At 38.9% G+C, this 12,101-nt stretch overlaps 1 long non-coding RNA gene across 1 annotated transcript; it reads left to right on the top strand.

Moving 5' to 3' along the window:
• Window positions 1–10,637: 10,637 nt before the first annotated feature.
• On the top strand, window positions 10,638–11,467 carry LOC145421133 (uncharacterized). The gene is made up of 2 exons (XR_013902437.1): window positions 10,638–10,766; window positions 11,412–11,467. It is a non-coding gene; the product is annotated as an uncharacterized LOC145421133 (long non-coding RNA).
• Window positions 11,468–12,101: the final 634 nt, after the last annotated feature.

Here is a 12,101-nt window from a genome sequence, read left to right as displayed (position 1 = left end):
TACTCCCACACTTCTTTTTTTTTTTCTTGCTGCTGCATTGTCCAGTCTCCCTCTGCTCAGTGGCACTGCACGGAGGCTACTTTGACTGGATGGGAACGGCTCCATATGGACTCTTTCACTAATTTAAAAAAAATAAATAATCACCAACTTTGCTTTTAAATAGGCGATATCTTGAATTAACATCGTGTCCCACTTTCCTGAGCGGACAGAAATAGACGATGCATATGAATGCAGCCAGATAAAGAAACAATTAATTCTTTGGTTCAAATTGAAAATAAGAAGAAAATAATGTGTGTCCTAGTGGGCCACAGGAAACACAAGAACAGATGTAGCCGTGGACTTTTAAAACACAGCAGTACTCCTGCAATGTGAGTTCACACACAGACAAATTGTCTTCTCTCCATTGGTTTCTACTTGAACATTTCTCAAAGTTTTAACGTAATAAGATGAAGCCTTTTCCCCCCTGCTGTGGGTTTGATTCAAAGTGCTTAAATCCACCAGTGAATCTTGCTTGTAGCAGTGCGTGTATGAACCCCATATTGAATTCTTTTCTGTCCACTTACACATAGCGCTGTCATAGATTTGATAGCACACAAACATGGTGTAACCTTGGCCTCCAACAAATGAGTGATGTCACAGTATCAGTCTAATATTCACACTTCCTTTAGCTCCGTTTTGCTTTTCATCATCTCCTGGGAGCAATATTTGTCTCATTAGTTTATATATCTGTCACTGTCTGGTCTGTGTGTTGTCCATCAGTTGTCGTCATCTCATCTCCCTCCTGTTTCTGTGCCTTCCGCCATTTCTTGTTTCCCTCTCTGAGTTAGGCTTGCTCTTGTTGCTGTTGGATATTTTCTGCCAACTCTTAGAAGGATTTTGTGTAAAGCATAGGTTTAGAGTAAAGATACTTTAATTTCACCACCTACAGTGCTGTGGAACAGTATTTGCTTCCTTCCTGATTTTGAGCTTTTTTGCATATTTGTCACTTACATGTTTTAGATCATGAAACAATTTTAACATATTTTTTTTATTAAGAAAGCAGCAGATCATGCTTCGATCTAAAGAAACTCAAGAACAGCTGAGAAACAAAGTCATTGACATCTATCAGTCTGAAAAGCAATTTTCAAGGGTTTATTGGATCATGAACGCTGACCTTAACTGAGGCACGTGAACTACAGTGAGAGCCATAATCCACAAAACCTGAAACAGTGGTGAACCTTCCCAGGAGGGGCCAGCCTACAAAATTATTCCACCTTGATGTTTCATCCAGGTTATTCCCAAAAGAACCCAGAACATCTAAAGAACTGCAGGCCTCACATGCATCATTTAAGGTCACACAAACACAGCATTTCATAAAAAGGGTATACCAACAGCCAAACATGGTGGAGGTAGAATGATGGTTTGGAGCTGCTTTGATACTTCAGGAAGACTTGTCATTATTGATAAAATCGTGAATTCTGAAGCTCAACCACACTTATGTTATGTCAAAAAACATACCAGAAAATCTGCCTCTGCATGACTCCAGAAAGAAAATAAACTAGTGGACTAGTCAAAATCTGGACTTAAATCAGATCTAGGTGCTTTGGCATGAACTCAAACAGGCTGTTCATGCTTGAACATACTCCAGTGTGTCTGAATTAAAACAATTCTTTAAAGAACAGCGGGCCAAAATTCCTCAACAGTGATGTGAAAAGCACTTGATTGCAGTTCTTGCTGCCAAAGGTGGCACAACCAGTTATTAGGTCTAGGGAGCAATTGCTTTCCCACACACAGCCAAGTAGCTTTACATAACTTTTTCCTTTAATAAATGCAATCACTCATTTAAAAACTGCATTTTGTATTTATGCATACTATCTTTATCTAATATTACAGTCTGCTGGATGATTTGAAATGTCAGTGTGACAAATATGCAAAAAGACTAAGACATCAGGAAGAAGCCATTTCTTTTTCCAACTGTTTGGGAATTTGCTGTCATAAAAGACAAATAACGCTTCTTTATCTCCAAGAGACTATACTGGATGTCCCTTCACCTTCCACTTCTAAGGCTTCAATGAGAGATTTTTACAATTTGCTACTTAGCTTGTGTCCATCGTCCATCATTTCTAATTCTTTCTGTGATATGCACACATGCTGAAAATGGACAGACGAACACACATACTCTGACAAACGCAATAACACACACCCACAGACAAGCAGATGTTTCACAGAGTGTGCTGACTGATACATGCCCATTGCCTAATTGCAGGTTTATGAAATCTGCAGGTTGCGGGTGCCAAGCAGTTTCTAAACGGATGCCAAACAGTTGCTGTGACAGCAGGTCGTGACCTTCCTGTAATTGTAGAGATGATGCCATTTCCCCTGCTCATCTGGTATGCACATCTGTGCCAGCACAAAACCACTGACAGCCAGAGCACACAACTGAATTAAAACCAACACATCAGAATGAGAGTTGGTTTATTGTTACCAGTCCTTCAGAGGTTTACTTTTCAAAATGCCATTTCCTTTTTCAAATCCTTCAGTTAGAAGTGATTTAACCTCTTTATAACTGATACTGACGCTGCCAGCAGATTCATGTGCAACCTTGGGAAAAGCAATTGCTCACACGTACAAGAAATCTAATAGTTCTAAAACTTTTGGACACCTTTTCTTGTCCTTGATTATGTCATCGTTTTGGCCAGTTCATGTGCTGAATGCTGTGAACAGCCTTTTTGATTAAAGTGGCATCTTTCCGAATCACAGTGCCATTGCCTTTGAATTTGATGGTCCGGCATACGTGTTTGATCATAGCGTGTGAAAAGGCATCAACATCTAATTAACCTCACCAAGTGATGCACTTCCAGAGAAGTAAAATTCTGGGTTTCATTTTAAAATGCAGAGCAGGAGAGGAGGGGGTTAAAACAAAGTTGAAGAGTACAAGTGGTGGATTCAGAATAACTTCTCTGTCTGGGCTTTTATAAGAATGTACCACCCACTGCTGGATCATCATGATCTAAAACCACTCATCATCTAACAGCTATTGTTGCATTGTGGAGAGTTTTATTTCAGTCACAGAAAGTCTTGGACATCAACCTACATATTTGATGCTTTCATTTGTTTTTTAAAATATATATACAAAAAAAGAAGGACATTTCACCTTCTGATCCAAAATTCAAGCCATTCCTTTTGACGTCAGTCACACACTGACAATTTCTCCTCTAAAACAGAGAAAACTCCTTGTTTTGTGACATGACCTTGTCATTGCATCACTCTGAGTTTTTTCCACTGCTGTGTTAAATAACTTTTTGCAAAAGGCTAGTTTATTATTCATAGTTTAGGTTGTTTTGGGGTTTTTTTGCATTTTGAGTAGTGCTGAATATTTCAACTTGGAACTACATTTTCTCCTTTTGGAACTTGCCAACAAACCATTGACTAAATTATCACAAAAACTTAAAAAAGTTTAAAGCTGAATCCCTTGAAAACACTGAGAAAAGGAGGAGAAGGAGAACTTAGTGAGTGGTACTCTGAACTTCTACTAGTAATATGCATTTGGGAATGTTTGGGGTGGTCCTATGTATGTCACTGGTACCGTGGGTGTATAGCTATTTGAAAATGGCTGTACATCCACAAATTCATTTAGAGAAATAAGGCTGCAGTTGTCAAAAGAAAATAATCTAAACCCAGACGCAAAAAGCAGTCTGTGCGGTAACAGGTGTGAGTAAACCATTGACCATGCCTAAGATGATAAGCATCTGAAAGCAAATACTACAAATAAAGTATGAAATTAAAAAAGCAAAACAAAAAAGGAAAAAATCATAGCAATAGAAAAACAGCTGCAGTGTAGACAAACATCAAAACATGTGTGATGGGAAAACTTGAAAAAAAAAAAACACACAAGTCCATAATTATTAGAAGTTAATATCTAAGAAGCTTAAAATACAAGATGTTTTGCAGACTTGGTGCAGACCCGTTTGTATCTAGAGCATGAAGAATTTGACAGTACATGAATGTCATAAACGCGACGTTATACTCTGACTTTGACGAACATTTGATGTTATCTGTTTAAATAAATTTGTGAGTGTGCAGGCATTACTTTTCCCCCTCTTCCACGCTGAGACACGTGTCAACATCATTAGTCAGTCTCATTAAGATCTCCCATCTAATCTGAATTATACATCAAGCAGCCAATCAAGAGCTTGCATCTGGAGCCGTCATGGGAGCGTTCCTGATGATTCCCAGTCGAGGTTTTTCCTTTTAATCAGAAGACTGGAGCAGGATCACTGTTTTCCATCTAAAAAGGAATACATGGTAAGGTTCAGCAAAATAGAAAGATAGTAAGAGATGGAAAGAAAAGAATAGAGGGCGGGAGAGTGGGAAGTCTCAGATGTGCAGGAGTGGAGAGATTTACATTTAATAACCACGCGCTGTGAATTTGTGCAAAGATGCTTCCAAAGGGAAAAAAACATGCTTACACTGTGTATAAATATATGTAAGTATGCCTTTTTTTCACAAAAATGTGGATGAATTCATATCAAACTTTCAAAACCTAAAAGCCTAAACAATTTCAGTGCTATGTTTCACTGCCATTATACCGTGACGCTGTACCAGGTATGAAGCAACACTCCTGCCCACACCCATCGGTGATTTGGAGCACAGCGGTGTTTTGTCCTTGTTTCATCTTATCCAGCTATTAGTAATTTTTGTCATTTTTGACATGTAATTTTATACAGCATCAGCATCTGCTTCACTTACACCTCTGCTGTTACGCCCCTGTGTAGCTGTCACTGCAGTCGACAGTTTGCATTAGCAGTTTTCCTGAACTCCAGTGTTAGAAAAATCAAGTCTGGGCAAAGTCGTTCTCCTCACTTTTACCACAGAGCAGGAGGCATAGCACATGACACCCACTCGCCCACTTGAATTCACAGCACAATTACCTGCTTTATTCTCACATGGCCTGAACAGAACTTTGTCAAGGAACCTGGTGGTGAGAATTTCCAAACATAAGACACAAGCTAGCTCAGTTATGAAGCTCACATGGTGGACTACAAACACAATGCTACCCTTATATGTGATCTACAGAATTCAAACTCAGGGGGGGCAATAACTATTTCTGTCACATGAACTCATCTGTGGGTCAAAGTTTAAATGACTGCCTAAGTTATTTTTTGCCAGCTGGTTGGTGGACTGATATCACAAAACTAGAAAAAGTCAACTCAAAGGTACACAAGCACCACTTCCTTCTACAAATGGGGTTTTGAAGAGGGTAGTGACAGGATGCCACCACATATAAATGAGAACCAAATCTTAGGACTTATTTAGATGTAAGATTTAAGCCCCCACTTACTTGTGATGTTCTCAAAGCTGGTGTTTGACAAGTAGCACTTCTTATGTGACACTAAGTACAGCAGCTAAGTGCATTTGTAATCTAATGTCTTTTATTTTTCACTCTCTTAATACAAGGTTACTTAACAATATTTTAATCACATAACTCCTCTGCTGAACATCAAGTTTTTCTGAAAACAATTGTCCTCTCCCTGTCCCTCCCTGCGCCTCTAGTATTCATTAACATAGAAATTGACAAGCCACAATTGAGGCTCTAAAGTGAAGTGCAGACAGCAAGGTCAGCCAAGAATCAGTAATTAAGCAAGTTCTTAAAGTGTGGTGGATCTGCTTATTAGTAGTGCAGGCCTGGACTCATCCATATAGAACTGAAAATGGAAATATAACCCATCTCATTCCAAGAGACGCCCGCAGGACGTCAGCACTCAGCATGCAAAACAATTACAGACTATTACGTAGGGCATACTGGGTTGAACATGGTCTCCTTGCCTCTAACTGCCTTTTACCTGTCTTTTGAGAGACACAACTTCTCCAAGCGTGCTTTTATAAATTATATAATGTCTAAATCTGTCTTTCAAAAGTTTTCATCCAGAGAAAGCAATCATAAGAGTAAGGGTCTGGTAAATGGTGCTGAAATTTCCTCGAGGAAATCTACAACCCTGAGACCCAGTCAGAACAAAGTCTCACTCCACATTTGCTCAATTACCTATCATTTCAAGCCCAATTTAGGCCAAATAAGATAAAGAGAGACAAAAGATACATTCTTCTGGTAACTTTGGATCTGCTAGGTCTCACTTCCTACTGCTTTCTCACATTAAACAGCAATAAAAGCAAGTGTTGGAATGGTCTGAAAGATAAAAGGGGTGCTATTAAGTGCAGTAGAGATGATTTATTCATTGTTTTTAGTTCCATCATATCAGAAGCCCTACTGCATTAGGTAGAGGCTGACTAGAGCCACACTTGATTTGTCTGGCAGAGATGTAGGCAGGAGAACTAGAGTCACTCCTTGTCTTTCTGTGTATCTTTCCGTACTTAAGCACGCAGCCGTAGAATTTCCTACCATACTTCTTCTTAATTTAGATTTCAGGGCCAGGGGCTCTAACTTGGCTTGCTCTCCTGTTGAAATAAGACTGCTATTATTACCAGTTTAATCCACTCTGACCCCTGCGCACAGAAAGAAGGAACATGAAGACAGTGAATTATTTAGCTGTAATATGGTAATCGTGCAGAGAGCAAACACATTTTTCCTCCCTGATAATTTTAGACTTGTATCATTTCTATTTATGTTGTACTTCTACAAACAAAACAAAAAAGGCAAGTGAAGCAGTTCATGAGTACTAAATCCACCTACTCCAATAGGTTACCAAGTTGTGTGTATGACACCAGTTTATAATTACACACATTCTTACGAAGTGAAGTTTAAACCTTTACCACTTATTTTTTTTGAATTTGGGATTTAATTTTAGGTATTTTATCCCAGTAATCCTAAATTAAAATCCATCTTTGACTCTCAGGCTTCACAATGATGTTCTTCTTATTCTAATAAAATCATTTATTTTTATTTTATTTTCATTTTAAAAAAAAATTTCCCAGATGTTAATGTTACCAGAACCAATTCTTAAGATATCTTTCAATGCCAAAATTCAGAAAACATGACAGATTTTTTTCTTTTTATTAAAATCCTTTTAACCCTTGGTACCAAGGCTTCTATTGGATGACTGAGGCAGTCTATCCTTACATGCTGAACAAGAAGACGGACACCCACAGGCACAAAACTACACATGGCACAGCAAAAACAACACACTGAAGATGATGACAAGCAAAGCTGCAGCGCAACTCACAACTCACACAATAAGGAATAGTCAGGCATTTTTATTGTGAAATACACATTACAGGGTTTTTTTTAAGAGCTGGTATTCGCATTGTAAGAGCAACCATGTTTTATACTGATGTAATGTAACTAACATTATACTTTGTTGTAATGTTACTAAGCTTCACTACCACCACTCTGCCACCACAGGTCAGTGAGTTCAAATGACTTTTTAATCAAGGAGTATGTTTAAGAATATGGGATTATGAATATTATTTGTATTAAATTGACTATTGAAAATCATGCATTTCTACTGGTATTGATACTGGCTACTACATTTCTATTGTCATACTTTCTGGGTCCTACTTGGTGCAACTTCTATGGTATACTTTGAGTTAGGCAGTTGGTGTTACATAGTATCTAGGAAGTAGCACTCAACCAATAATATCAACACCAATACTGATACTTATTTAGAGCCTTCCTAAGATAATGCAAGAATGCAGTTTAGAGATAATCTTGTCTTATTGTCATAGCAAGTTATAGATTACTCATTTACAGTACACTCTGCTCACATCTGTTAAAATCAGCTGGATGTTGTGTTGAGCGTGTGTCAGCTTTTTTTTTTTTACAGTTTCACTAGCTGGGACCACATTCTCGGTAACGATGGGCGATGAGGGATGAGGAAGTGTGAACTGGCGCTGCAGTTTGGGGAAGGCCTCGAAGGGGACTGGCGACGGCTCCCGGGCCGGGCAGCATAAATAGAAGTGGCTGTGTGATGACATTACTGGCGGTGCATAAAGCAACGAATGCGGTGGTTACACTGAGACGTTTAGCCATACTCATTAAAATCTTTATTTCTCACTCTTAAACCCCAATACTGGGAAAAAAAAATCAGAATCTTGACTGTGTTCATTCATGTGAAACAAATGATCATGTGGAAAACATTTACAAGCAATTTATTCATACATGTAGAGCTTTAGTTTATCTTGGGTTCATGGGTCAAAAAGATAAACCAAACTGCATTATCCATGCACTGAAAACAAGTTATTTCTACAATTTCTATAACAGAACAGAACGGGATTGCTGAAATCTCTTTTTGTCACTGCTCTGCAACTTTGTAATCTCTTTTCATGAGTTGTTCTTGCCTCGTTTCACTGAAATTAAAAAAGTTACGAATGTGGCTGAGACATCCAAACAGCCATATTTGGTTATTCAGCGTGTATATGACCACTCCAATCAAGATTTGAACCAGACAAATGGCAATCAGGCTCCAACTCTTATCGTGAGAAATTTCTTCATCACACCATTATTAGATTTCAACATTATTGTTTTTTAAGAACATCAAATCATGGAATTTATCTAAAATAGCCCTTTCCCTGCCATCAATAAAAGGCAGCCCTGTGTCTAATTAGTGTGGAAATAGGCTTATCTTTCATCTCTCTTTAATATAAACAGGCAAAAACATTGAAGGGCACTGAGGCTGTGTCACTGAAGGGAAATGAGAGCATCTGCATTGTGGCATGGCGAAAAGAAAACCATCAGCCAACCATAAAAAACACACACAGAGGACAATTGCAAACAAAACAGCAAGTTACTGAAGGTCACAAAAAAGACTGAGTGAGAAAAGGACGGAAGAAGAGCACTGTTAGCCTGGAGTGACAAAAAGAGGAGTGTTAAATGTTTGCCACTTCATCATTCTGCTCTGAATGATTTTGCATGAATTTATGTGATGATTCATGATATGCCGTGATTGATTTGCTCTGCAGCAAAATGTTTGTAATTAGTATTAAAAGTGAAAAAAAAACAACCCATAAAAATCTTGTGGGAAAAATATCTATAAAAAGCAGCCATGTGAATGACTTTCTTTTAAAGTTCAAGCTTGCTTCACTCTTCCTTTTCAAGTTATTTTGGATTATCCTACATTATCAGCATGGCTGCATTTATGGCAATGACACACATGCCATTCATCGGTCACCATACAACAATTCGGCCATAACCGCCTCACATCTGGTCAGTCGTGCTGCGTTTGCTGTGTTTGCATGGTGGGTTAGAAAGCAGGAGTGGGTGTGTCATTAGTAGTAAGCTGATCTGGAGTGAGGGAGCAGGAGTATCCCCTGGCTCGCTCATGTCTGACAGCTGGAAGATTAGTATGAAGGATGTTCTTCATTTGTTAAGTGCTGATACTAATCCTGTCTGTCCAGGTTATGAAGTGACACTCAGTCTTTATGCAGCATGGACAGCATCTCTAAGATCAACACTGGCGGAAATTAAAACCAGAACCTGCCTCCCTTATTCAGCCAACAGTTATTCATGTCTGCTTGAACTCTGCTACAGCTGAAGTGATGTGTTTTTCAAAGCACATGGATACAATCACATCACACAAGGCTTCAAAGGGAGACAATACAACTTTTTAAATGTAAATACAAAGCTCTTATTGCAATAAGTTCAGCCATTTTTATGTACAGCTTTACTTCAGATATAACTAATGCATAGCAGCTTATGATTGCTAATTTTAGCAGCTTTTAGATAAATGTAATTGTCTTTTTAAAATGATTGCTGAACATTTGGGGGTTTTTTTCATGGCTCTGCTTACATGAAGCCTAATGTTCTGAGTATAATTAGTTTAAAAGCCCACACAAAATAGAAATGTTCCATATAAACAACTCAGTCAGGCCAGAATTGATTGGTTTCAGAGGGATGTTTTAAAACGTCTTCATCAACCATATATAAAGTGAACAATGTAAATGACTTTCCTGATTACTTTATGACTGCACTGTGCATGCCATCTATCTTGATGTAAACATGTTAGGATGTGGTTTTTTCTTTTTTAAAAAGGCAGCTTCCGACGTTAACTGTGCACTGGGGAGAGTCTGTTTTTAATCTAAACTCTTAACCTGGACTAAAGCATTAAGGCCAACACAATAACAGCAACTCCTGTGCAAAACAGATGATAGATCCATCAGGGATTTTATCAAACACATTCAAAAGACTGAAGTGTTTCAACATTTTTGTGTCACACTGACATATAAAGACCATTAACATCTGAAGTACACAGTTAAATCATGTATTCTATTCTGCACTATTAATCAAAATGAATTTTTTTAACCATTTTATGGTAACATATAAGTTCTCAACAAGATTCACAAAAAGTGTTTGTGTTTAGTTGCATTTATTGCCTTGCTTTGTTCCTTAAACATTCAATGGGCATCTAAATATTGTACAAATTATGGCTGTGCCATATAATACCGGTATATTCTTTGTGGGTAAAAAAAAAAAAAAAGAATATCCCGATTATTGCTATTTCAATATCATGCACTTACATCCCCCAGCAAGACAAGCTAAGACATGCCTGAGAGAACCACAAGGGCCTTGTCAGCCTTCGAATAAGTACTTTGCAAAATATGCAAGAAGTCCTTTCCTGCAAAAGGTGGAAGCCACTTGAGTCAAAAAAAAACAACAAAAAAAAACAACATGCTTTTGAATACAACCAGTATATGAAAGATGAGATAATAGCATATAAACCATATAATTTTTCTGAGCATTGATGGAGCACTCACTAGTTTCACTTGCTAGCTGCACTTCATATTAGAGATGGACCGATCTGATATTATGGACGAGCTTATGTTACACCCCGGCCTAGGCAACCGGCGTGCAAATAAAAATAAGGGGAAAAAAAAAAAACAAACAAACAAAAAAACTACTACGGGTCTCCACAAAAAAATCCCAAAACGAATGTATCGACAACTATTTACATCAAAGCAAAATAAGACATTTATTTACATCAAAACACCAAACTATTTACAACCGGGGGGGGGGGGGGGGGGGGGGGGGGGGGGAAATCGCGACCATGACAAACTGAAACACAGGGCTTAAATACATAGAGGGAGCAATCAGGGAATGGACCACAGGAGGGAAACACAGCTGGGGGAAATCAGAACTGACGAGACAAGGAAGCGTAAACTGAACACACTGAGATAAGACAGACTTTCAAAGTAAAGCAGGAAACACATAACAGTCACGCCTACAACAAAACACTGACAACACCGAATCATAACAGTTCCCCCCACCCAAAAATCAAACATTTAAAACATGTAACCCCAAAGAAAATGTTTGATTCATGACCAGCGCATACGGCACCGGCTGCTGTTCTGCGGCGACGCTGATGGCTGGACGGGCCCCTTGGATCCTCCAGCGGAAACGGAAGGCTGGAGCGGTCCCTCGGACCCTCCAGCGAAGGTAGACGAAGATCCCGGACGAGCCCCCATTATGTTACACCCCGGCCTAGGCAACCGGCGTGCACCACAGGAAAAATAAAAATAAGGGGAAAAAAACAAAAAAAAACTACTACGGGTCTCCACAAAAAAAACCCAAAACGAAAGTATCGACAACTATTTACATCAAAGCAAAATAAGACATTTATTTACATCAAAACACCAAACTATTTACAACCAGGGGGGAAGATCACGACCATGACAAACTGAAGCACAGGGCTTAAATACATAGAGGGAGCAATCAGGGAATGGACCACAGGAGGGAAACACAGCTGGGGCAAATCAGAACTGACGAGACAAGGAAGCGTAAACTGAACACACTGAGATAAGACAGACTTTCAAAGTAAAGCAGGAAACACATAACAGTCACGCCTAAAACAAAACACTGACAACACCGAATCGTAACAATGTGTAGGTATCAGTCCGATACTGATGTAAATTACTGGATCGGATATCGGTAAGAAATAAAAAATGTAATCTGATCCAGCACCTCACAAAACTTGCGACATGGCATAACTCGGCTCATAACCGTAGCACGTAGCAGCAGTATGCCTCACGTGATGCGGCTGTGTGTATTTGTAGCCTCGCTACCAAAAAGCAAATGTGTAAGTTCATCTCTGAATGTTTGTAAAGAATTCCTGCGTTAAGTTTAACAACCGATATATGGAGTGACTGCCTCTCTCTCCCCCTCCCTCTCCTGCTGC

The sequence above is a fragment of the Astatotilapia calliptera genome, chromosome 16, assembly GCF_964374335.1.
Source record: "Astatotilapia calliptera chromosome 16, fAstCal68.1, whole genome shotgun sequence".
Taxonomy (NCBI): Eukaryota; Metazoa; Chordata; class Actinopteri; order Cichliformes; family Cichlidae; genus Astatotilapia; species Astatotilapia calliptera.
This window is presented reverse-complemented; position numbering and strand designations above follow the sequence as displayed.